General features: G+C 40.1%; 1 long non-coding RNA gene across 3 annotated transcripts; it reads left to right on the top strand.

Annotated features, from left to right (window-relative positions):
- The first annotated feature begins 2,960 nt into the window (after positions 1-2,960).
- Positions 2,961-21,160, top strand: LOC308611046. Of its 3 annotated transcripts, none has more exons than XR_014014763.1 (3): positions 2,961-3,196; positions 17,995-18,156; positions 19,891-21,160. It is a non-coding gene; the product is annotated as an uncharacterized lncRNA (long non-coding RNA). The 3 variants fall into 3 exon arrangements; XR_014014764.1 differs by lacking the exon at positions 2,961-3,196 and adding an exon at positions 13,391-13,439; XR_014014765.1 differs by lacking the exon at positions 2,961-3,196 and having other exon boundaries at positions 17,297-18,156.
- The last annotated feature ends 5,417 nt before the right edge of the window (positions 21,161-26,577 follow it).

Genomic DNA, 26,577 nt, shown 5'->3' with positions numbered 1-26,577 from the left:
AACTCTGATACATGTGTACTGAAATTGGAACAATTAAATAAATAGATGGTGGATGGTGGTAGCCACATTTCTCAATATTGAAGTATGAATTTACAGATAAACAAGAGGAGAAGGCTAAACTAATCTCAGCGTTAATGCATTATAGTTGCAGACATCAGTATACACTCAGCTCAATATAGATATAGATAGTTATATATAGAAGTATTTACTGATATGTGTATATACATGGGTTAGTATACATATATATTTCTTTGTTCTCTCAGTTAAGAGAGCCTAATCAAATAATAGCCCATTAGCAACAGCACATCTAGAGCCCAGATCTTGGTTTCTATTACTACTCTCCAATAAAAGGAATCAGGGCTCCTCAGAGAAATGACTGATTCTAGGACTGGGGCAGGAAATACACAAAATGAGCCTGGAGCATCTTGTGGTACCAAAAAGTCAGGAAGTATTAAACACACACACAAACATGCATGCTAAACACAGATACACACAGATACACACACACACACAAACTCACACACCCCAAAAGGAGTATGTCAAAGGAGCACAGGTGCCAAAAGCAAAAGCTCCCAATGGCCAAAGCTGGAACAATTCAAACAACAAAATAAAGTAGTATTGGATTATAACCCAAAGGATAAAATAGATATCCATGAGTCTATACTGATATAAATAAATATCAATAATTGAATAAATTAATGTTTAGGGGAAAATAGACAAATCTGTGTGGAAGAATTCCAAATACTTTATGTACATACTCTGTCCTCAAGGAGGTGGATCATAACTCTCCACTTTTTGGGTTTGTGCTTCACATAGTGACTTCCTTCCAACAAGTGTAGTGTGGAAGGGGTGGAGGAGTAACTTTACAGTGGAGAAATCTGAGACACGACCTCAGCCAGGTTATCAAGGTCAACATCAACAGGCAAATCACATTGATAGCATGTACCCTTGATAAGATGTTATTAAAAAGGCACTTTATCTGGTTGTCCTCCCAATAAACCATAATCCCAGTCTTACCGTGAGAAAAGCATTGGACAGTTTACATTAGTGAGGTATGCTACAAAACACTTGATCACTGCTCCTCAAAACCGTCAAGGTTGGGGCTTCCCTGGTGGCGCAGTGGTTGAGAGTCCGCCTGCCAATGCAGGGGACACGGGTTCGAGCCCTGGCCTGGGAAGATCCCACATGCCAGGGAGCAACTAAGCCCGTGAACCACAAATACTGAGTCCATATGCTGCAACTACGGAGGCCCACGCGCCTACAGCCCGTGCTCCACAATGAGAGAGGCCACTGCAATGAGAGGCCGGCGCGCTGCAACGAAGAGTAACCCCCGCTCTCCGCAACTAGAGAAAGCCCGCACGTAGCAACAAACACCCAACACAGCCAAAAATAAATAAATTAAATAAATACATTTAAAAAAGAAACTGTCAAGGTTATCAAAAACAAGAAAAGCCTGAGAAACTACCACAGCCCAGAGGAGCCTAAGGGGGCTTGATAACTAAATGTAATGTGGTGTCCTGGATGGAAGCCTGAAATGGAATTAAGGACACTAGGCAAAAGCCAAGGAAATCTGAATAAAGTACAGACTCTGGTTAATATTATTGTATTAATATTGGCTCATTAATTGTAAAAAAGGTACCACACTGGTGTACGGTGTCAATAATCGAGGAAATTGGGAATGAGATATATAAGAACTCTGTATTATCCCCTTAATTTTTCTGTATATCTAAAACCATTCTAAAATAGATATAGTCTATTAGATAAAACAAAAAAGGTAATGATGATTTGATTGTAACATCAGACTAGTGATACTTTGAGATATCTATAAAAACTGCCTTAGGAAATTGTCTGTGGTATCTGCTGGGGATATAGTCACAGGTACTCCTAATATTATTGTGGTTTGTTGTCTGCATTTAGATTTAAAGGACATGCTAAATACTAAATTGCAGCTAGAGGTTAGTGAAATTAAAGATGTAATATTCCCATCCAGATTCCACATACACTTTGATACATATTAAGAATCCCCTGCTCTTTGGTGAGGTCTAATTTTATGAAAGTGAAACTCAGAGAGATGAATTAGGTTGTTCCAGCTTTTTAAAAGCCCGCATTCTAGGGTCAAGAATTCTTACTGAGCCTTGTTGAAACTGTTTGCTACACTACCTCCTAATTTTGGAACTGCTAAACAGAGAGTTGGGAACTCTTCCTAGATTAAAAGTACTGCCTTGGCCTTGTGCAATTATACTGTTTAGGTTGCTGGACAAATCCAAGGATAAAACTGGCCTGGACCTAGTGATGGGCAATTCCAAAAGCAAGCTGAATGTGAGAAGTTCACTCACAGAGAACCCTAGGGTCAAAAAGCCTCTCTACTTGGGAATGGCTGAACACCGGGAAAATAAGCCCTGGTTCAGCTGTAAAGAGAGCACATCCTTGGCCTTTTTTTCCCCCTTAAGTCCGGAAACTGATGATCTGGTCAGCTTAGGAGAGGGAGGAAGGGAAGGAGGGAGGGAGGAAAATGAGAGAGAGAGAGAAACCTGTTAATAGCTGGTGCCAATTTAAAGAGAAGGAAAGGGTTTATTATATACGTATATGCTAATATTATTCCTAAAGCCAATTCTGATAAATCCTTCGGGAAAGAAAGAGATGCAGCCACCTGTTAATGTGGCTTCAGCTTCTTTGTGTCCAAATGTTACAGCGGTCACCAGACCAGCCATTCCACTTGGGGCGGGGCCAGGGGGTTAGAGGGGGAACATCTGTCCACTAAGGACACTACTGAACAGCAACAAAATCTTGGGGCGACCCCTCTCTCTTTCCTCGAGTGCTTTCGCTAGCCGGTCCTACTTCCCCACTCCTTTGGGAGTTTCCTGTTCCATTACGTAGGCAAGAGGGCGAGAGGTCCCAGCTTTCCTAATTGTGAGTGGTTTGGCTGGGTGTGTACGTGCGAGTAACTGTGTGTGTGTGTGTATATGTGTGTGTGTGTGTGTGTGTTGAGGGAAAGTGGAGCTTGCTACAGGGGCTTGGAAAAACTAGTCGCCAATTTAAAATATTTTCGGAGTGTTTGAATGATATCTTCAAAGCTAATCCCACTCTCAAATTCAGCGAAATGAACAATACAGATAAGGAAGATGAAGAGGGTGGAAAACCCACACAGCGGAATGGAGCTGTGCATGCCGCGGGAGTGACAGGGGAGCGCTCAGAGGTAAGGCGCTCTGCAGAGAAAGTCACTCTGGCTCTTCTCTCTCGGTCCACCAGCCGGCGACGCTTCTTCTGTAAAAGCATTCCTAGAAAATAACCCTACAACCGGGAAGGGTAGCGATCTTTGAGCGCAGTTTCCAGGAGCCGGTCCCCGCAGCAGGAAGAGGCCCCTCTCCCCCCGCGGCTGGCGCGGAATGTGGCGATCCGGCCCGGCGCGGGGGATGACTTCCTGCGGCCGGAGCTCGGCGGCGGAAGCGGCGGGAGCAGCTGCTGCAGCTGGCAGGTGGGGTGGGGGCCGGCCGAACTGACCAAGCACAGACCCGGCGCGGCGGCACTGCGGCCCCGGGGCAGCCGGCGCGGGGACATGCGCTGATTCGATCCCTCCGGAGAAGGTAAGCAGCCCGGCTATTATTAGCCTCGGCCACACTAATGGGGTTTGTAATACAGAGGGAAGAAGGGGAATATCCCTGCCGCCTTCTGCAATGGGAAAAGGAGCAGCAACTGGAATTGAATTATCAATCAGCCAAGTGCTTGAGATTATTGGAGGAGCGGTGTTAGTGGGCAAACAAAGAAGGCGGTCAGCCTCTGTAATCTTAAGATAATCAACCATTGCTGTGCCACACTCGCTTAGATATTGAAGAGGATTCAGAATGTAAAATAATTTGAGTTGCACTTTTACGTTGCTACCTTCAACCTTCGCTTGGTTATTTTTGGTTTGCGAGCAGCAGGTTCTTGTCAGCAGCCTGGAGAAGTAATCGGAAATCTTCCCTCTTCTTTTGCCTTCCTCAGTCTTCTCCCCTTCCAGTTATTAGAATGGGTCTGCACATTTCAACGTCAAACACCCACTTCAATACTGAACCTTTAGAAAGAATCTCCAATTAGAGGAGAAACTTACCTCCTGGAGTTCAGCTTGGGTTGAGCAGCACTTGTCCCCACTTCTCCCTTCATTTACCATCTTCTCTTGTCAATCATTTCATGGATTCCCCCACCCCCCACCCCGGGGATGCTGTGCTCATTAACAAGCCAGCTCTTGTCAGCTCCTGTCCACCACCTCTGTTCCGTGACTGATTTTTCAAGGACCCAGAAAGGGCATTGCCTTATACCATGTTTGGACTATTATCTGTGTCCTTCCCCAAAATGCATGGCATGAAAAATCCTTTAAACTCAGTACCAACATGGTTTCAGATAACTCCCTTCATTGTAGTCACTGCAGCTACCAGATGGGTTTCGAGGACAGCAGGATCTGTTGGGGTGTGAGAAAGAGGGCTATACCTACATATTTTGCTCCACGTGCATAAGAATAGGTGGAAGTAGAAATGCAAATGTCAGTCTGTCCCGTTTTTCTTGAAGCTTTTTTAGTCCAGCTAGGTTGTGAGACACCTAGCTGGGTAGGGTATGGGGCAAGTCCTCCTGCAAAAGCAAGCAGTGTGTTTGTCCTAGGATTCCCCCAATAACCTCAAAAGAGTTTCCAGAGAGGCTTTTCCCACAGGCAGTCAGAAAGCCAGGGGAGGTGGCCAAGGTAAACCTCAGGTTATTTGGGCATCCTCAAGTTAGTCTCCCCTTTTAGGGGTTCTGACCTAGGATTTCCCCACAAACGCTTTGCTGCTGAGCTCAAGTGCCCATTCTTGTTGCCACCTAGGGATGTACAATTGAATGATATTCTGTGAAATAGTGAAGATTGCTATGGTGGGGATTACAAATGTGCCACTTCACCAACAGAGAACAGTTGCAATAAGCCAGACTGTGTGGTGTCTGTGTGCCAATATTCCATTTAAGAAGAGATTTGTTATCTTTAAATCTGAAATTAAAGAGACAGTTTGACTCAAAAGGCCATGGATTTTATTTTAACAAATTAAAATAGGAGATCAATGAAAAAGAGGTCCAGGGTTTATAGCTAACCTTCTTTTTTATATATTGCTTTAGAACAAGATACTGGTTCTGAAAAATCATGTTACTTCTATTATATATTGTTATTGTTTTTCTGATTACAAATTCTCTATTTATAAATACACTTTGGAAAGATTTGAGTTGGTTTCTTTGTCTCTATCTTCAGTATATGAGGCAGAAGGAGTGGAGGGGGGTGGGCAAATCCCACTCCAAGTGGCCCACTCAGAGAATTGTTCCCCGGACCATGCAAACCTCTGGACCGATATTGTTTTGGCTGGTTGTTATTATTATCTTTAAATGTGGTTTGGGTTTGAAATATTAAATTTTCAATATTCTAAAATTTTGACTCAGGCACACCAACTAGAAGAGAGAACAAAGAACAAGAATAGCAAAACTATTTTCCACCTTTCTTTTTTTCTTCCCCCAATGTATTTATTTATTTATTTATTTTTATTAGTTTCTGCTTTATAACAAAGTGAATCAGTCATACATATACATCTGTTCCCACATCCCTTCCCTCATGCATCTCCCTCCCTCCCACCCTCCCCTTCCCACCCCTCCAGGCGGTCACAAAGCACCGAGCTGATCTCCCTGTGCTCTGCGGCTGCTTCCCTCTATCTATCTACCTTACGTTTGGTAGTGTACATATGTCCATGCCTCTCTTTCGCTTTGTCACAGCTTAGCCTTCCCCCTCCCCATATCCTCAAGTCCATTCTCAAGTAGGTCTGTGTCTTTATTCCCGTTTTACCCCTAGGTTCTTCATGACATTTGTTTTTTAATTCTGTATATATGTGTTAGCATACGGTATTTGTCTTTCTCTTTCTGACTTACTTCACTCTGTATGACAGACTCTAGGTCTATCCACCTCATTACAAATAGCTCAGTTTCGTTTCTTTTTATGGCTGAGTAATATTCCATTGTATATATGTGCCACATCTTCTTTATCCATTCATCCGATGATGGACACTTAGGTTGTTTCCAGCTCCGGGCTATTGTGAATAGAGCTGCAATGAACATTTTGGTACATGTCTCTTTTTGAATTATGGTTTTCTCAGGGTATATGCCTAGTAGTGGGATTGCTGGCTCATATGGTACTTCTATTTTTAGTTTTTTGAGGAACCTCCGTACTGTTCTCCATAGTGGCTGTACCAATTCACATTCCCACCAGCAGTGCAAGAGTGTTCCCTTTTCTCCACACCCTCTCCAGCATTTATTGTTTCTAGATTTCTTGATGATGGCCATTCTGACTGGTGTGAGATGATATCTCATTGTAGTTTTGATTTGCATTTCTCTAATGATTAATGATCTTGAGCATTCTTTCATGTGTTTGTTGGCAGTCTGTATATCTTCTTTGGAGAAATGCCTATTTAAGTCTTCTGCCCATTTTTGGATTGGGTTGTTTGTTTTTTTGCTATTGAGCTGCATGAGCTGTTTATAAATTTCGGAGATTAATCCTTTGTCAGTTGCTTCATTTGCAAATATTTTCTCCCATTCTGAGGGTTGTCTTTTGGTCTTGTTTATGGTTTCCTTTGCTGTGCAAAAGCTTTGAAGTTCCATTAGGTCCCATTTGTTTATCTTTGTTTTTATTTCCATTTCTCTAGGAGGTGGGTCCAAAAGGATCTTGCTGTGATTGATGTCATAGAGTGTTCTACCTATGTTTTCCTCTAAGAGTTTGATAGTTTCTGGCCTTACATTTAAGTCTTTAATCCATTTTGAGCTTATTTTTGTGTATGGTGTTAGGGAATGATCTAATCTCAAACTTTTACATGTCCCTGTCCAGTTTTCCCAGCACCACTTATTGAAGAGGCTGTCCTTTCTCCACTGTACATTCCTGCCTCCTTTATCAAAGATAAGTTGGCCATATGTGCGTGGGTTTATCTCTGGGCTTTCTATCCTGATCCACTGATCTATCTTTCTGTTTTTATGCCAGTACCACACTGTCTTGATTACTGTAGCTTTGTAGTATAGTCTGAAGTCAGGGAGCCTGATTCCTCCAGCTCCGTTTTTCGTTCTCAAGATTGCTTTGGCTATTCGTGGTCTTTTGTTTTTCCAAACAAATTGTGAAATATTTTGTTCTAGTTCTGTGAAAAATGCCAGTGGGAGTTTGATAGGGATTGCATTGAATCTGTAGATTGCTTTGGGTAGTAGAGTCATTTTCACAATATTGATTCTTCCAATCCAGGAGCATGGTATATCTCTCCATCTATTTGTATCATCTTTAATTTCTTTCATCAGTGTCTTATAATTTTCTGCATACAGGTCTTTTGTCTCCTTAGGTAGGTTTATTCCTAGATATTTTATTCTTTTTGTTGCAGTGGTAAATGGGAGTGTTTTCTTGATTTCATTTTCAGATTTTTCATCATTAGTGTACAGGAATGCCAGAGATTTCTGTACATTAATTTTGTATCCTGCTACTTTACCAAATTCATTGATTAGCTCTAGTAGTTTTTCGGTAGCATCTTTAGGATTCTCTATGTATAGTATCATGTCATCTGCAAACAGTGACAGCTTTACTTCTTCTTTTCCAATTTCGATTCCTTTTATTTCCTTTTCTTCTCTGATTGCTGTGGCTAAAACTTCCAAAACTAAGTTGAATAAGAGTGGTGAGAGTGGGCAGCCTGGTCTTGTTCCCGATCTTAGTGGAAATGGTTTCAGTTTTTCACCATTGAGGACAATGTTGGCTGTGGGTTTGTCATATATGGCCTTTATTATGTTGAGGAAAGTTCCCTCTATGCCTACTTTCTGCAGGGTTTTTATCATAAATGGGTGTTGAATTTTGTCGAAAGCTTTCTCTGCATCTATTGAGATGATCATATGGTTTTTCTCCTTCAACTTGTTAATATGGTGTATCACATTGATTGATTTGCATATATTGAAGAATCCTTGCATTCCTGGAATAAACCCCACTTGATCATGGTGTATGATCATTTTGATGTGCTGTTGGATTCTGTTTGCTAGTATTGTGTTGAGGATTTTTGCATCTATGTTCATCAGTGATATTGGCCTGTAGTTTTCTTTCTTTGTGACATCCTTGCCTGGTTTTGGTATCAAGGTGATGGTGGCCTCGTAGAATGAGTTTGGGAGTGTTCCTTCCTCTGATATTGTTTGGAAGAGTTTGAGAAGGATGGGTGTTAGCTCTTCTCTAAATGTTTGATAGAATTCGCCTGTGAAGCCATCTGGTCCTGGGCTTTTGTTTGATGGAAGATTTTTAATCACAGTTTCAATTTCAGTGCTTGTGATTGGTCTATTCATATTTTCTATTTCTTCCTGAGTCAGTCTTGGCAGGTTGTGCATTTCTAAGAATTTGTCCATTTCTTCCAGGTTGTCCATTTTATTGGCATAGAGTTGCTTGTAGTAATCTCTCATGATCTTTTGTATTTCTGCAGTGTCAGTTGTTACTTCTCCTTCTTCATTTCTAATTCTATTGATTTGAGTCTTCTCCCTTCTTTTCTTGATGAGTCTGGCTAATGGTTTGTCAATTTTGTTTATCTTCTCAAAGAACCAGCTTTTAGTTTGGTTGATCTTTGCTATCGTTTCCTTCATTTCTTTTTCATTTATTTCTGATCTGATCTTTATGATTTCTTTCCTTCTGCTAACTTTGGGGGTTTTTTGTTCTTCTTTCTCTAATTGCTTTAGGTGCAGGGTCAGGTTGTTTACTCGAAATGTTTCCTGTTTCTTAAGGTGGGATTGTATTGCTATAAACTTCCCCCTTAGAACTGCTTTTGCTGCGTCCCACTGGTTTTGGGTCGTCATGTCTCCATTGTCATTTGTTTCTAGGTATTTTTTTATTTCCTCTTTGATTTCTTCAGTGATCACTTCGTTATTGAATAGTGTATTGTTTAGCCTCCATGTGTTTGTATTTTTTACAGCTCTTTTCCTGTAATTGATGTCTAGTCTCATAGCATTGTGGTCTGAAAAGATACTTGATACAATTTCAATTTTCTTAAATTTACCGAGGCTTGATTTGTGACCCAAGATATGATCTATCCTGGAGAATGTTCCATGAGCACTTGAGAAAAATGTGTATTCTGTTGTTTTTGGATGGAATGTCCTATAAATATCAACTAAGTCCATCTTGTTTAATGTATCATTTCAAGCTTGTGTTTCCTTATTTATTTTCATTTTGGATGATCTGTCCATTGGTGAAAGTGGGGTGTTAAAGTCCCCTACTATGATTGTGTTACTGTCGATTTCCCCTTTTATGGCTGTTAGTATTTGCCTTATGTATTGAGGTGCTCCTATGTTGGGTGCATAAATATTTACAATTGTTATATCTTCTTCTTGGATCGATCCCTTTATCGTTATGTAGTGTCCTTCTTTGTCTCTTCTAATAGTCTTTATTTTAAAGTCTATTTTGTCTGATATAAGAATTGCTACTCCAGCTTTCTTTTGATTTCCATTTGCATGGAATATCTTTTTCCATCCCCTTACTTTCAATCTGTAAGTGTCTCTAGGTCTGAAGTGGGTCTCTTGTAGACAGCATATATATGGGTCTTGTTTTTGTATCCATTCAGCCACTCTGTGTCTTTTGGTGGGAGCATTTAGTCCGTTTACATTTAAGGTATTTATTGATATGTATGTTCCTAATCCCATTTCCTAAATTGCTTTGGGTTCGTTATTGTAGGTATATTCCTTCTGTTGTGTTTCTTGCCTAGAGAAGTTCCTTTAGCATTTGTTGTAAAGCTGGTTTGGTGGTGCTGAACTCTCTCAGCTTTTGCTTGTCTGTAAAGTTTTTAATTTCTCCATCAAATCTGAATGAGATCCTTGCTGGGTAGAGTAATCTTGGTTGCAGGTTTCTCTCCTTCATCACTTTAATTATGTCCTGCCACTCCCTTCTGGCTTGTAGAGTTTCTGCTGAGAGATCAGCTGTTAACCTGATGGGGATTCCCTTGTGTGTTATTTGTTGCTTTTCCCTTGCTGCTTTTAATATGATTTCTTTGTGTTTAATTTTTGACAGTTTGATTAATATGTGTCTTGGTGTATTTCTCCTTGGATTTATTCTGTATGGGACTCTCTGTGCCTCCTGGACTTGATTCACTATTTCCTTTCCCATATTAGGGAAGTTTTCAACTATAATCTCTTCAAATCTTTTCTCAGTCCCTTTCTTTTTCTCTTCTTCTTCTGGAACCCCTATAATTCGAATGTTGGTGCGTTTAATGTTGTCCCAGAGGTCTCTGAGACTGTCCTCTGTTCTTTTCATTCTTTTTTCTTTATTTTGCTCTGCATCAGTTATTTCCACTATTTTATCTTCCACCTCACTTATCCGTTCTTCTGCCTCAGTTATTCTGCTATTGATCCCATCTAGAGTATTTTTCATTTCATTTATTGTGTTTTTAATCGATGCTTGATTCATCTTTAGTTCTTCTAGGTCCCTGTTAACTGTTTCTTGCATTTTGTCTATTCTATTTCCAAGATTATGGATCTTGGAAATAGAATCTTGGATCAGCTTTACCATCATTATTCTGAATTCTTTTTCAGGTAGACTGCCTATTACCTCTTCATTTGTTAGGTCTGGTAGGTTTTTATCTTGCTCCTTCACCTGCTGTGTGTTTTTCTGTCTTCTCATTTTGCTTATCTTACTGTGTTTGGGGTCTCCTTTTTGCAGGCTGCAGATTCGTAGTTCCCGTTGTTTTTGGTGTCTGTCCCCAGTGGCTAAGGTTGTTTCAGTAGGTTGTGTAGGCTTCCTGGTGGGGGGGACTAATGCCTGTGTTCTGGTGGTTGAGGCTCGATCTTGTCTTTCTGGTGGACAGGTCCACGTCTGGTGGTGTGTTTTGGGGTGCCTGTGGCCTTATTATGTTTTTAGGCAGCCTCTCTGTTAATGGGTGGGGTTGTGTTCCTGCCTTGCTAGTTGCTTGGCATAGGGTGACCAGCACTGTAGCTTGCTCGTCGTTGACTGAAGCTGGGTGCTGGTGTTGAGATGGAGATCTCTGGGAGAGTTTTGCTGCTTGATATTATGTGGAGCTGGGAGGTCTCTTGTGGACCCGTGTCCTGAAGTTGGCTCTCCCACTTCAGAGGCACAGCACTGACTCCTGGCTGCAGCACCAAGAGCCTTTCATCCACCCGGCTCAGAATAACAGGGAGAAAAAGTAGAAAGAAAGAATTAGTAGAAGAAAGAAAGAGAGAGGGAAAGAAAGGAAGAAGGGAAGAAAGGAAGGAAGGAAGGAAGAAAGAGAGAAAGGAGGGAGGCAGGAAGGATGGAAAGAAAGAAAGGAGGGAGGGAGGGAGTGAGGAATGAAAGTAAAAGGAAGAGTGAATGGAAGAAGGGAGGGAGGGAGGAAGGAAGGAACGAAAGAAAGAAAGACAGGAGGGAGAGAGGGATGAAGGAAAGAAAAAGAAAGTGGAAAGAAGAAGGGTGGGAGGGAGGAAAGAAAAAGAAAGAAAGAAAGGAGGAGCCGAGGGAGGGAGGGAGGAAGGGAAGGTAGGAAAAAAAGAGCAGGTAAAGTAAAATAGAATAAAATATGAAATATAGTAGCGTTATTAAAATTAAAAAGTAATTATTGAAAAAAAAACGGCCCGATAGAACCCTGGGACATATGGTGGAAGCTAAGCTATACAGAGAGAATCTTACACAGAAGATTACACATACACATTCACAAAAAGAGAGCAGGGGGAAAAATCAAAAATCTTGCTCTCCAAGTCCACCTCCTCAATTTGGGATAATTCGTTGTAAAAAAAGGAAAAGGGCGAGAAGTCTGAAATCTTGCTCTCTAAGTCCACCTCCTTAATTTGGGATAATTCGTTGTAAAAAGAGGAAAAGGGGGGAAAGTCTTAAATCTTGTCCTCAAATTCCACTTCCTAAATTTGGGATGATTCGCTGTCCATTCATGCACTCCACAGACACAGGGCACATCAAATGGACCGTGGAGCTTTAATCCGCTGCCTCCGAGGCTGCACAGAGAGATTTCCCTGTCTCTGCTCTGTTCTCACAGCTCCCGGGTCTCAGCCTTGGACCTGGCCCCGCCTCTGCGCGTAGGTCGCCGGAGGGCGTCCGTTCTTCACTCAGACAGGACGGGTTTAAAGGAGCCACTGATTCGGGGGCTCTGGCTCACTCCGGCAGAGGGGAGGGAGGGGCGCGCAGTGTGGGGCGGGCCTGCGGCGGCAGAGGCCGCCGTGACGTTGCAGCAGCCCGTGGCGCTCCGTGCGCTTTCCCGGGAAAGCCGTCCCCGGATCCTGGGACCCCGGCAGTGGCGGGGTGCACAGGCCCCCCGGAAGGCGGGGCGGACAGTGACCCGCGCTCGCACACAGGCCCGGCGGCGGTGGCGGCGGCGGCGGCGGCGGCAGTAGCCCCAGCATCTCACGCCCGTCTCCGAGGTCCGCGCCTTACCCGCGGCTCGCGCCTGTCTCCGGCGCTTCCCCAAGCAGCCTTCTTAATGCCCTCTCCTCGTGCACCAGGAAACAAAAGGGAAAAAAGTCTCTTGCCTCTTCGGCAGCTCCAGACCCTTTCCCCGGACTCCCTCCGGGCTAGCCGTGGTGCACTAACCCCTTCAGGCTCTCGTCCTTTCGCCAGCCCCAGTCCACTCCCTGCGCTCCGACTGAAAGCCAATACCCGAGCCTCAGCTCCCAGCCCCGCCCGCCCCGGCGGCCAAGCAGACAAGCCTCTCGGGCTGGTGTGTGCCTGAGGGCACCGATCCTCTGTGCCGGAATCTCTCCGCTTTGCCCTCCACAACCCTGTTGCTGTGCTCTCCTCCGCTACTCCTAAGCTTTCCCCCTCCGCCACCTGCAGTCTCCGCCCGCGAAGGGGCTTGTAGTGTGTGGAAACCTTTCCTCCTTCACGGCTCCCTCCCACTGGTGCAGGTCCCGTCCCTATCCTATTGTCTCTGTTTATTCTTTTTTTCTTTTGCCCTACCCAGGTATGTGGGGAGTTTCTTGCCTTTTGGGGGTCTGAGGTCTTCTGTCAGCGTTCAGTAGGTGTTCTGTAGGAGTTGTTCCACGTGTAGATGAATTTCTGATGTATCTGTGGGGAGGAAGGTGATCTCCGCGTCTTACTCTTCCGCCATCTTCCTCCGAAATCGGATTTTCCACCTTTCTTACCTAATTGTAAAATATTTAATTATATGAATAATTATTCTGAATAATAGGTGAAAAACATATTAAAATAATAATTCATTTTTTTGAAAGTAGCCCAAGGTTTATGAAATACAGGTTAGTGCAATTGATCTTAAGTACAGTAAAAATTTCTGTAATTTTGAAAGGTGTTTTTATGTTGAGTATTAGTACATGAAAATATGCTAATGATGGTTAGAAATTGAAATGTCTGTTACTTGGTTTCTGAAGAAACTGAGTTCTTTGGCAAGAAATGGGTCAGGATTAGGCGACTGGAGCCGCCAAAGCCGGCATCATACCTGCCAGTGATTTTATAGGTGAGATGAATGCATTAAGTTATGGATTAGGGTTGGAGAAGCCTTCTGGGGAAGAAAGAAAACAAGATAGAAAATAGAATTTGTTATTTTAGTGCAACTAAGATAATTAAATTTAAGGTATTTCTGAATTTGGACTTCGTTATATTTAAACAATTTCTGAGGAAAGTTTCTAAATTCAAAGCCCTAGGTAGAAATAGTTGTATGATTTCCTAACCGAAATTAATTTATGACTCTATTTCCTTTGTTAAAAACGTTTCCCAGAGAAAGGAAAAATTAATTGCCCCGTGTTAAGGAGGATTAATACCAAATAGAAGGATGTATTCTATTAGTTGCTAAATGAACTGTAGGAACTTTTTTGTAGATATGACAAGATAGAATTGAAATCAATCTGTTGCTTTCCAATCACGTAAAAAAAAACATTTAGTCTGGTGGGTGGTCAGTGTTATCAGTAATTTAAGACTTGAGTACCCACTTAGGATTCACAAAGTTGCCCTCTCTTTACAAAAGGCATTTTCTGGTGCTGCTTTACTGCCATTAGCTACAATTGAAGTAGACTTATCCTGAGATTTTGAAAAACAGAAAAAGAAATAGTAGGATTCATAAGGCTTTGCCTCCACTGAGAATAGGTAGAAAAAGTGCTATTTTGAAAGTTATCAATGGCCTCTTAATTGCCAGATTTCTGCGCTGTTTCAACCTGCTCTTTATGTCTTTATTTTTAAGTTCTCTTCTAAGTTCTTTTTTAAAAATTTTACTGCTTAGTGTTTTATTCACTAAAATAGCATTTTTAATTGAAGTATAGTTGATGTGTAATATTATATAAGTTACAGGTGTAAAATATAGTGACTCACAATTCTTAAAGGTTATACTCCATTTATAGTTATAAAATATTGGCTATATTTTCTGTGCTATGCAGTATATCCTTATAGCTCATTTTATAATAATAGTTTGTACCTCCTAGTCTCCTATCCCTATATTGTTCTTTTTTTAATTAAATACTTGTGTTCAAAAGTATTATTAATAAGTAATACATAAAGAGATATCTCTTTATCTAGTTTCTCACTAATCCCCTTAAATTACCTCATGACCAGCCTAGAACAAGTGCTGTTTATTTCTAGTTTGTGCCTCATGATATCACGACTATATGTCTTCATTTGTTCCTTTCACTCACCCTGCTACACGTTGAAACCTTGCTCACAGCATACACTGCCTCTTCCATGAACCCTTCCCCATACCCACCTTCCTTCTCATTTCAGATGTGTTTCTCCCTTGTCTAAACGCCTGTGGCACTTTCTATTTTGGTCTATCCTTTAGTTTGAACATGATTTGCTGTTGTAAAATAACCCTAGGGAGCAGAGTCTTTGACTAACAACTTTTTATTACCTGAAACTCATAATACAGTGCCTAGCTATGTATATGCAAAGTAGATGTTCAGCAATTTGATTTTAGTGAAGAAATTAGCTATTATTTTCCAGGGGTGTATATCCACCTACTCAAATATCCAAGTTAGGCTCTAAATAGTGTGTGCAGGTACATTTTAGTTTAAAATCCCTATATAATAATATAGTGAAAGTACATTCAAACAGTTATATTCAACAAAAGTTATTGTGAGCTTACATGCCCTTAAGTGGATATTGGCTCATCCGTATCAAAAAGCATAGTAAGCATTACAAAAGAAAACTTTAAAGAAGACATTGTACCAGCTTTCAGTATGCTTTCATTCTACTGAAAACAAGTAAGCAGGGGAAGATGTCTTGCATAAATAAGTACTAGTCTTAAAGCGCTCTGCTAGGTACTTTCATCTATGGTGTATAATTTCATCCTTCCACTATATGCTAATTTTACACTGAGACTCAGAGATCTTACCTAAATGGCAGAGATTCTTTCCACATTCACATGCTGTTCTTTGAAGTGTTACGAGTGAAGGAAAACTATAAAAACATAATCAGAGTAGTTTAAAATGGTTTTGTGGTCAGGCTTTCCAGTGCTTTTTAAACTTTTGGGTCTTAACATCCCCTTTAATAATTCACTAAAGGCTATGCGTCCACTCCCCAAGTACATACACAACACACACACATAGAATTTTGCCTGTAATTGCAGGTGTTCGCGGACCTAATAAAGCCCTCCTTTGCAAATGCTTTAAGGACATCTACGCTGGGCTCAGTTTTTCTTTTTGCTTGTTCTATGCTTAATATTTATTTTTGTACCTATTAAAATTAAACAAATTGTTATCTCTTATAGATTGAGATATAAACCTAAGCAGCTTCGTACTTTACAACTTTTCTTTTTGCATTTTTGTATTCTGTCCTTCTCTCTCACACAAACACACAAATTTATATAAATGAGATCAAATAATACTTTTCTGTGAAGAGAATGCTTAGAATTTATTCTTAACGATTTTTCTATATATCACACCTCAGTGTTAGCTGTAGTCATCATGTTGTACATTATGTCCATAGTATGTATTTATCTTACAATTGGAAGCTTGTACCTTTGACCATCTTCCTCCAATTTCCCCTCCCCTGACCCTCTGTCTCCTGTAACCACAGGTCTGATCTCTTTTTCTATGATTGTTTTCTTTTTTTTTAGGTTCCACATATAAGTGAGATCATATAGTGTTTGCCTTTCTTTCTCTGACTTATTTAACTTAGCATAAAGCCTTCAAGGTCCATTTCTGTTGTCTCAAATGGTAGCATTTCTTTGTTTTCTTACAGATGAATAATATTTCAGTGTGTGTGTGTGTGTGTATACATATAATACGTATATATCTATAAATATATAAAACAACCTCTTTACCCATTTGTCCATCAATGGGCACTTAGATTGTTTCCATGTCTTGGCTATTATAAATAATGCTGCTATGAACATGGGGGTGCAGATATCTTTTTGAGTTAGTGTTTTCATTTTCTTTGGATATATTCCCAGAAGTGGAGTTGCTAGATATATGTAGTTCTAGTCTTAATTTTTGAGGATCCTCCATACTGTTTTCCATACTGGCTTTACCAATCTACAATCCCACCAACAGCACAAGGCTTCCCTTTTCTCCACATCCTCACGAGCATTTGTTATCTCTTGACATTTTTGAGGATGACTGTTCTAACAGGTGTGAGGTAATATCTCAATGTGGTTTTAATGTGCATTTCCCTAATGACTAGTGGTATTGAGCATCTTTTCATGTACCTGTTGGCTTTTCGTGTGTCTTCTTTGGAGGAATGTCTATTCGGCTCCTTTGCTCATTTTTTTAATTGGGTATTTTTTTTTTTGCTATTGATTTGTATGAATTTTTAATTTAGTTTGGATATTAACCCTTATCAGATATATGGTTTACAAATATGTTTTTCGCATTCTATAGGTTGTCTTTTCAATCACTTTGTTGATTTGTTTTTGTTTTCGTTTGCTGTGCAGAAGCTTTTTAGTTTGATGTAGTTCCATTTGTTTATTTTTTATTTTGTTGTTTGTGTTTTCAGTGTCATATCCAAAAAGTCATTACCAAACCCATGTAATGAGCTTTATTCCTATGTTTTCTTCTGGCAGTTGCAGTTTCAGGTCTTACATTTGAGTCTTTAATCCAATTCAAGTTAGTTTTGTGAGTGGTATAAGATATTGGGGCCTCCCTGGTGGCGCAGTGGTTGAGAGTCCGCCTGCCGATGCAGGGGATACGGGTTCGTGCCCCGGTCTGGGAGGATCCCATATGCCGCGGAGCGGCTGGGCCCGTGAGCCATGGCCGCTGGGCCTGCGCGTCCGGAGCCTGTGCTCCACAACGGCAGAAGCCACAACAGTGAGAGGCCCGCATACCGCAAAAAGAAAAAAAAAAAATGATATTGGTCCAATTTCATTCTTTTACATGTGAATATCCAATTATCCCAGGGTTCCCTTGTATGTAACTTCTCTCTTTTCTCTTGCTGGTCTTAAAATTCTTTCTTTGTTTTTGACTTTTGATGATTTAATTGCAATGTGTCTCAGAGTAGCCCTATTTGAGTTCAACCTATTTGGGCTTGTTTGGACTTCATGGATATGGATGTCCATTTCTCATCCTAGGTTTGGGAAGGTTTCATCCATTATTGCTTTAAATATACTTTTTTTCCCTTTCTCTCTCTCTTTTCTTCTTCTGGAATTCCCATACATGAACATTGTTTACTTTATTGTGTCCCATAATTTCCATAGGCTTTCTTCACTCTTTTTATTCTTTTCCTTTTTGTTCCTTTCACTGGGTAATTTCTAAAGTCCTGTCCTCCAGTTTGCTGATTCTTTCTTCTGCATGGTCGAATCTACCTTTGAAACTTTCTATTGAATTCTTCAGTTCAGTTATTGTATTTTTAAAATCTAGTGTTCCTGTTTCTTTGATGTTGCTACTTCCTTGTCAAACTTCTTGTCTTGTTCATGAATTGTTTTCCTAATTTCACTTAGCTGTCTGTGCTTTCTTGTAGTTCACTAAACTTCCTTAGGAGGATTATTCTGAATTCTTTGACAGTTCATAGATATTCTTTTTTTTTTTTTTTTTTTTTTTTGCGGTGTGTGGGCCTCTCACTGTTGTGGCCTCTCCCATTGCGGAGCACAGGCTCCAGACGTGCAGGCTCAGCAGCCATGGCTCATGGGCCCAGCCCACTCTGCGGCATGTGGGATCCTCCCGGACCGGGGCACGAACCCGCATCCCCTGCATCGGCAGGCGGACTCTCAACCACTGCACCACCAGGGAAGCCCAGATCTTCATTTTTTTAAGGTCAGTTATTGGAGTTTTATTACTTTCCTTTGGTGGTGTCCTATTTGCCTAATTTTTGTGATCCTTGATTCCTTACATTGGTATCTGCATATCTGAATAATTGGGCTCTTCCTCCAGACTTAACTGGGTATTATATTCAGTAGCAGTAGTACATGGGGCTATGAATTAGTTTCCTGGCAGAGAATCAGAGCTTGTATAGGACCTGGCTCTGGACAGGACCCAGAGCCTGTATAGTTCATTGTTTGGGAACCCAAATCAGGCCAGAGTGTGCACTTAATTCCCTGGTCAGGTGAGGGCACTGGTTTTGCCCTGCAGAAGGGGGAGGCCACAGGCTGTGCTGTCTGTTCAAGTGCCACTGTATCTAGGGCTGTTTAATGGGCTGTACAGCTTCCCATGTTCTCTGGTTAGGGTCCCCAGTTGGACGTGCTGAAGGCTGTATTCAGTGATGAGTAGGGCTATGAATTAGATTTCCTGCCTGGGTGCAGCAGGAGAAGCAGCTCTAAAGCCAGTAAAGCTCTTTGCTGTCTTAACTCAAGCTGATCCACACTCCACGTTCTGTGGCTGAACAAGGCCACTGGCTTTGCTTTGCAGACTATCAGCTCTGTCTACCCTTCTCTAGGCTTGAGCACTGCTTGGCCGCACAGTTTCTAGGAGTTGTCACCAATCCTTCTAGTCAGATGGGCCAGGAAGACACTCTCCACAGCAGATGGGATGGGGCTAGTCCCAGTTCCTTTGCCTGGGTGGGATGAGGAGGGAGCACTCCAGGCGACTCTTAATTTCTCAAACAGGCTCCCCAGTTGGGAGGAGCTGGGAGCTCCTCTCAGCCTTGGATATGAATTAATCTCCCTGCCTGTGCATGGTACAGGATCCCTCCACACCTGATACTGGCTCTGCTTTGTACCAGAGCCAGTGATGAGCTCTGGCTGCCTGCCTCTTGGCTGGAGCACGACTGGGCCAAATAGCTTCCAGGATTTATTGCCAGCCCTTTTGGTCAGATGGCCAGAAGACACTCTCCACAGTGGGTGGGCTGTGACTCTGCTCTTTCCCTGGGTATGGGCAAACCAGGTTCAAGGGCCAGATGCATATCAGGTGGATCTGTACCCTGCTGAGTTCCCCGGTTGTAGTGTCCCACCAACCTGGCTCTGTAGATAAGCAAAGGTGCCAGTTGTGATCACTACTTGGGCACTGCAGGTATGAATTCCATCGGTCACAATCCATGTGCTGGCTGTTGCATGCCCCTTCCCCCTTCATCACAGTCCAACTTTTAGTGGTCAAACCCTGCAGATTCCCCTGCAAACCCAGTGGAGCAGATTAGAGCAGTGGCTCCCACAACGCAACCCCAATGCTAGTGGTGGTGCTTGCTGTCCCCCAGTTCTCTTCCCCTACTGGAGGAACCAGAGGTTCAGGGGAGACCTCACCCATGGTGCTCCACTGGCTTGGGGGAGGGGCAGTGTGGTCAAGCTCCTTTTCTCACCCTTCTAATGCAGTCTGTCTTGGTCTCTGTGGTGCACGGGGGTGCTTCAGCCTCACCTCCATGTTCTAGGATTCTCTCAAATAGTGTCCTGTTTCCAAATAATTGTTAGTTGTTCCTCCTGTGGGGGACGTGGAGCCAGGAATGACCTTGGTGATGTCACCCCACTCTGGGCTTACTTTGACAATATGTGTGTCCTTTATAGCCCAGACATTTCTGGTACTTGAAATGAGGTTCTCCTTTTATTGTTCTCCCTGCTTTAGGACCTAAAGTGGGAGCTCTTCATTAGCACTGGCACAAAGGCTGCTGAGATGACTAGGAAGCAAGTGCCAAGGAGGATAGTGAATCAAAGAACCTTGATTCATGGAAAAGGAATCCCAGAAGGAGCTCTAAACGTTACACATTCCAAAGGATTTATTCAGGGTTTTCCAATCAAAATCATTTTTACAAAAAAGAAACAGTTCTCAGACTTCGAGTAGTATACTGCCAAGTATGTGGAAGAACATTGCCAGCAGTTGAGTGGTGTGGTCTGCTTTGAAATATATTCAGTTTGCTTAGGATGGACATATGTCTACTTCAAAGTTACTATTTCTTTCTAGTAATGCTGTCTACAGTACTATATTTGCTTTTGGCAAGTTAAGAAAACAATGACATCCCTCCCAGGTTCTAGAACAATTACCAGCATAAAAATACATTAAACTTTTTAGCTGATACTTAAGGAAACCAGTACTAGCTAGCATTCCTACTGATGCTAGTATTCAAAGAGAGGCGTGACAAAACCATTAATCTAGAAAACACCAGGTTGGAAAGATGGAGAGAAAGAACTCAAGAGGACTACTTAAGCTGTTGCTTTCTTTACATGTCCCCAAATATGATAATAACCATATAAGCTCCTAAAATAAGTGCAATTTTATGCAAACTTCATAGTATGCCTAGTATGAGGTAAATTTTTACTTTATTTTATAGTATATTTTTATTTTTTATTTTGGTAAAATGTCCCATAATGTAAAATTTACCATTTTAACCATTTTTAAGTGTATCATTTATTGGTATTAAGTACATTCACAATGTTGAGCAACCATTACCATTATCCATTTTAAGACCTTTCTTGTTATCCCAAACAGAAACTGTACGCACTAAACAATAACCCCTTATTTCTCCCCTCCCCTTAGCCTCTGGTTAACTCTATTCTATTTTCTGGGTTTATAATTTGCCTATTCTAACTACCTCATATAAGTGGAATCATATAATAGTTGTCCTTTTGTGTCTGGCTTCTTTCACTTAACATAATGTTTTCAAAGTTTATCCATGTTATAGCATGTAGCAGCATTTCATTCCTTTTTAAAGCCATACAATGTATAGTGATTTTTAGTTGCAAAACACTTTTAGTACATTGTGTTTCTATTATATTAATGATATCTAGCATATATCACTACCATATTACCTTTAGTAGATGCCCAGTAATGTGTACTATGAGTGAGCCATAATTTCATTCAGTCAAAACCCATTGATAAACATTTATTAAGTTCCAAACAGTTTTATGATTTCAAGAAATGTAGTAATGGACATAGAGGTTCATGTCTTTATGTCCTGGAGCTTTTACTTTTGATGGAAGAATTCTTGGAGTGGCATGGAATGGTATTGTTGGGTCAGAGATTATGCAGAAACATTTATCATTTGAATACATACATTGACTATAAAAACCATCAACTTCTTCAACAGATAATATTCCTGTATTTTATGTAACCATTTATGACTATCTTAAAAATGAATGCAAGTAATGTAAGGGAATCCACTTAATGTGATTTGAGCAAGGAAACATTCTCACTTTTTTCATTTCTAGTTCATGGAAGAAAATTCCTATACACAAGTATTGAAATATTTCAAGTCTCTGGATCACACATTTCATCATTTCAAAAATATTGCAGAGTACATCACGGATGTCAGTCAAGTCTTGTAACAACAGTGTAGAAAACTAGTAACATTTATAGCTAGTTTGTTTTTAAGCTTCAGCAATGGATCAATTCTATCCAGCCTAATCTGTAATTTTAATGAGATTAATTTTTAAAATAAAAAAGATTAATTTTTAATTTAAAAGTATTTTTAGCTCATATTTATGTACCTGCATTATGGTAAATCTTTTAATTTGTTGTTTTTTTTCTTAGTTTCTCTTCAGAGTATCTTTTAAAATTTATTTTTAAACAGAATAATTAAAGCCCAAAGATGAGAATGTCTCATTTAAGATAAACTAAAGGATGTTGGAATAGCTGAAGTATGAACACAATTGGCACAACTTTTCACTACTCTCCTTAGAAGAAGACTGTTTTGATTTGCATGGTCCAAGAAAGGAGAAACAGATAACTTGCTGGGGATTGCATCCTGCTTTACTTAAATTAGACATTAACAGGCTAAAAGGGCAAGGATGAAGCAACATGTTTATAACATATTTTTGAAAAGCTACTTAAAGGTGAAGGGTGGTAAGAACACAGACAGACACACCCTAGACATTTCACTACAATATTTTAAGGTATGCCTTTTCTTTGGTTGATAGGGATGGAGGGACCTATTAATAAACATTTCTCCTATTTACTTTTGTCTTTATTGCTGTCTAATCAAACCCTCATTAAAAAACAGACATAAAACAAATAAGCATTCTGACTTTTGCCTGAATAAGCAACAACAAGCTCACATCTTAAACAATGGACTGCAGTGGCTATGAGACTGAGGATCCTTGGCCATTGCAACAGTAGCAGCAACACAGCCTGCTTTGTTCCTTCTGTTGTATACTGCAGAATCTGAGTAAATAGAGAGAAGTCAGTGATACCTTTAGTGCCATTTCTTACACTCCTCTCCATGATCTTTCACACTCAGGTTCTCTGGTCATCTCAATGTAGTGAAAAACCACCAGGATGTTAATACCCTCTATCCATTCACAAAACTTAATGCTTCTGAGACTTGCAGAAATAATGTTGAATCTGAATTGGTGGTACCCAATAGAGTCACTAAGAATAATCCGTCAGACTCACCAAATCCAAATTCAGATTTAAAGGCCATCAAATTTTAAAGATAATGAAGATTTTAAGATTTCCATATTTATTATATATGGTCATATGTAAAAATTTAGAAAAGTAAAATTACATGTATAGGTTTTTAATTATAAGCTATGTTCACTGGAGAATTAATGCATTTTTAAAAGGATTCATTCTGAAAAGATTACATTAGCACTTTTTTTAAACCACTACCCTCAAAAATAAATTGTGACAAATCATTGTTCACCCAAGTTTATGTCTCATCTCAAGGAAGTGAGTTGTTCTTGGGGAAATTGCTTTCATCTAATTTGTGCTTTCCTGCAGTGGATCAAGCTGAAATGAAATGGGGCTGACATTCTTAACTATTATTACGTGCCCACATTTACCAGAATTACCTAATGATCAGTACCGAAGAGTTTTATAATAAATAACTATGTATGTACTGAGAGTCTCCACTGATAAAAGTTAGTTGAGACATGGCTGGTGATCCCATAGAAGAGATATCTAGCTTATATTTCTTACATCATCTCCATAGTAGAAAGCAATCCAGGATTGCAAAGCAAGGCATGAGACAGTAGCATTTGGTGTATTTTATAAATGTTTAGATTTCTAGGGAGTTTATTGGTATTACATATTGTGGTAAGCACTCAAATGTAAACTGTTACTTTAAAATAGTAAAATATCAAGACCGTACACATTCCTGCAACTTAAATGGTCAGTTTGGTATTTGGCTTTATGATAGGCATCTGCAAGATATTTATTAAACAACCAAATGAACCAATGCCATTTAATTTTGAAAACTGCCTTCCTAATACAAAAGAATTGGTATTCTACACAAGTTCCTTGTGATTATTTTTGTAGGTGTGGTGGGAATGAATTATGGATGGCACTACCCTTTCTCCTGTTTCTTGTCTGAGGTTTTGGTAGGGTGGAAATTAGAGATGATGGACCTTAAAGTTTGAGCAGTTCAAGACACTCAACCAGTAAGTCAGAAAGAGAAAGACAAATACCGTATGCTAACACATATACATGGAATCTAAGAAAAAAGAAAAAAAGGTCACGAAGAACCTAGGGGTAAGATGGGAATAAAGACACAGACCTACTAGAGAATGGACTTGAGGATATGGGGAGGGGGAAGGGTAAGCTGTGACAAAGTGAGAGAGTGGCATGGACATATATACACTACCAAACGTAAAATAGATAGCTAGTGGGAAGCAGCCACATAGCACAGGGAGATCAGCTCAGTGCTTTGTGACCACCTAGAGGGGTGATAAAAGGAGGGTGGGAGGGAGGGAGACACAAGAGGGAAGAGATATGGGAACATATGTATATGTATAACTGATTGACTTTGTTATAAAGCAGAAACTAACACACCATTGTAAAGCAATTGTATTCCAATAAAGATGAAAAAACAAAAAACAGTGAGTAGAATTCAAATAAGTAATAGTAGATATAAAAATAATAAAAAAGAAATTCTGGCAAAAAAAAAAAAAAGACACTCAACCAAGCACAATCCATTTACCCAGGGCAAGAAAACATATGACATTACTCTTCTTTTTTCAACCACCATGGATTCGAACTTTTAGAAAACTGAAAATGCAAGATACAGAGTTTATTTATTTTTTAAGTAATTTATTTAATTCTGGCAGCGTTGGTTCTTTGTTGCCGTGCCTGGGCTTTGTCTAGTTGCAGGGAGTGGGGACTACTCTTCGTTGTGGCGCGCGAGACTCTCATTGCGGTGGCTTCTCTTGTTGCAGAGCACGGGCTCTAGGGCACGCCGGGTTCAGTAGTTGCAGCGCATGGGCTCAGTAGTTGTGGCTCGCGGGCTCTAGAGCGCAGGCTCAGTAGTTGTGGCACATGGGCTTAGTTGCTTTGCGGCATGTGGGATCTTCCCAGACCAGGGTTCGAACCCATGTCTCCTGCATTGGCAGGCGGATTCTTAACTGCTGCACCACCAGGGAAGCCCAAGATACACATTTTAATAAGAAAATATTAGTCAACAGTTCTCTTATCTCTGTGTCTTTTTCTATCTCATTGATTGTGAAGAATACAATCATAGAGAAAGCAAAATCTACATCAGTTGAAAATTTTTTCCACCTGCATGCATGTTATAGTGGATGTGTAACATCTTCACAGGGTTTGTGAAATCACTATTTCACCACAGAAATTAAATATGACACTAAAATGATCTGACACTAATTAGTCCATTGAATAAGGGGAGGAGGATAGGCATCTTGGTCATCGTGTAGAAGAAAAAAAAATCATTAACCTGTTAGGCAAAATACTTGTCTTTAAATTATCCCTTAATAAATATAATAGAAAATGAAATAAAATGGCAGTACAGTGTTATGAAAGGAAAGCAATTGGGTGATCTCAAAGTGAGTGAGTATAAAAATCAATATTTTTTGTTTAGTTTGTTAATAATTTTATTCTTAGAGCTCTCAGGCAGCTAGTTTTGGTCATTTTAAAGATCAATCAAAAAGTTCTAAACATTATTTTTAAGGTATGCAGATCACTAGGCCCTCCTCTCCTCCTTTCTCTCTTTCTTTTAATTTTTTAATTTATTTTGGGGAGTTTTGGCTACCACTTATGTTCTAATCATGTTTTTCAGGAAGTGAATTTGAACTTTGAACCTCACCTAGTTTGAATCCTACCTCTATTGTTTTCTATCTCTATGACTTAGGGTAAGTTACTTAACCGCTGTGAATTGTTTCTGGATATTTAAAACAGGAAAATCACAGGGTTGTTGCGAAGATTAAAGAAGATAACATAAAAGGGAACTTACTGCAGTGTTTGAGACATAGTAAGGGTTAGTAAATATTTCCAGTTTTTATCTTTCTAATTCTCAAGAGCAGTTTACAATGAGATCTCATTACCACAGATTTTCCCTAAAATTATGAACCTTTACCTACCCCTCTCCGTTTTAAAGCAAACCTTGAAATGACTGAACCTCATAGGAAGACGTCTCAATGCAGGTAATCCCAGTAGCAGGAGAGGTTGAAGCTACCACAATGCAAAGTTGTCAGGCTCTGATCTGGCAGTAGCTGTGGGAATTAGTCTTAGCTTCTATTTTTAACTCTGCAAGGAGTTGATTTTTGGATGACCTGGGAAAACTCAGTTGGCATCTTATTTTCTTTCTGAATTTCTTTCTGCATCTTATTTTCTTTCTGAATTGTACCATTTGTCTAATCACTCTTTTCACTGGCTCATTATCAGAAATGATATCAAGGGTGTTGATTTCAGAAGTAATGTTATAGAAAATGGGAATTGTTCCCTTTCTTAAAAGCAATAGTTGACAATTTTATTTTATTTTTTTCTGATACAGTATTGAAGTCCCTGGGAGAGGGCAACTTTAATTTATAAAGAGTTGTTAACATTCACTTCCTCTAACAAAAGCCTTTAAAGGTAATACTACTAATTATCTGCCTTGTACCCCAGTCTTTTTTTTAATATGTAACTGTTGAAGTTTTTTAATGTTAATCAATATCATTAAGTTGTCCAAAAAGGAAAATTAATCTGTTACCCCATTGTACATCATATACAAAGGAATCTTCTTGGTATATGATATCTTTCTATTTGACTGAATCTCAATGAATTGAGAGAGTACATGTAAGAATTTTAATATTCAGAGTCTTATTCATAAAAGTGCACTACTGAGTAGATTCAATCACTAGCAACACCTTTAAACTGAAATCAAAAATAGAGCCTCAATTAACGTGAAAACTTTAGTAGCAGAAACACCTGCCTATAAAAACTACACTGTTAGTACACAGGCGAGCTTTAGTATGACAACAGTTTTGTTGAGCTTGAAAAGCACATAATTTTACATTTTTTTCTTATTTGACTTTTTATCATTATGTGGACCATTTAGGTCTAAGGAAACAAGTACAAAAACTGCCTAAAGCCTCCCATTTAATATGT

The sequence above is a fragment of the Mesoplodon bidens genome (assembly GCF_964165515.1).
Source record: "Mesoplodon bidens genome assembly, contig: HAP1_SCAFFOLD_154, whole genome shotgun sequence".
Taxonomy (NCBI): domain Eukaryota; kingdom Metazoa; phylum Chordata; class Mammalia; order Artiodactyla; family Ziphiidae; genus Mesoplodon; species Mesoplodon bidens.
This window is presented reverse-complemented; position numbering and strand designations above follow the sequence as displayed.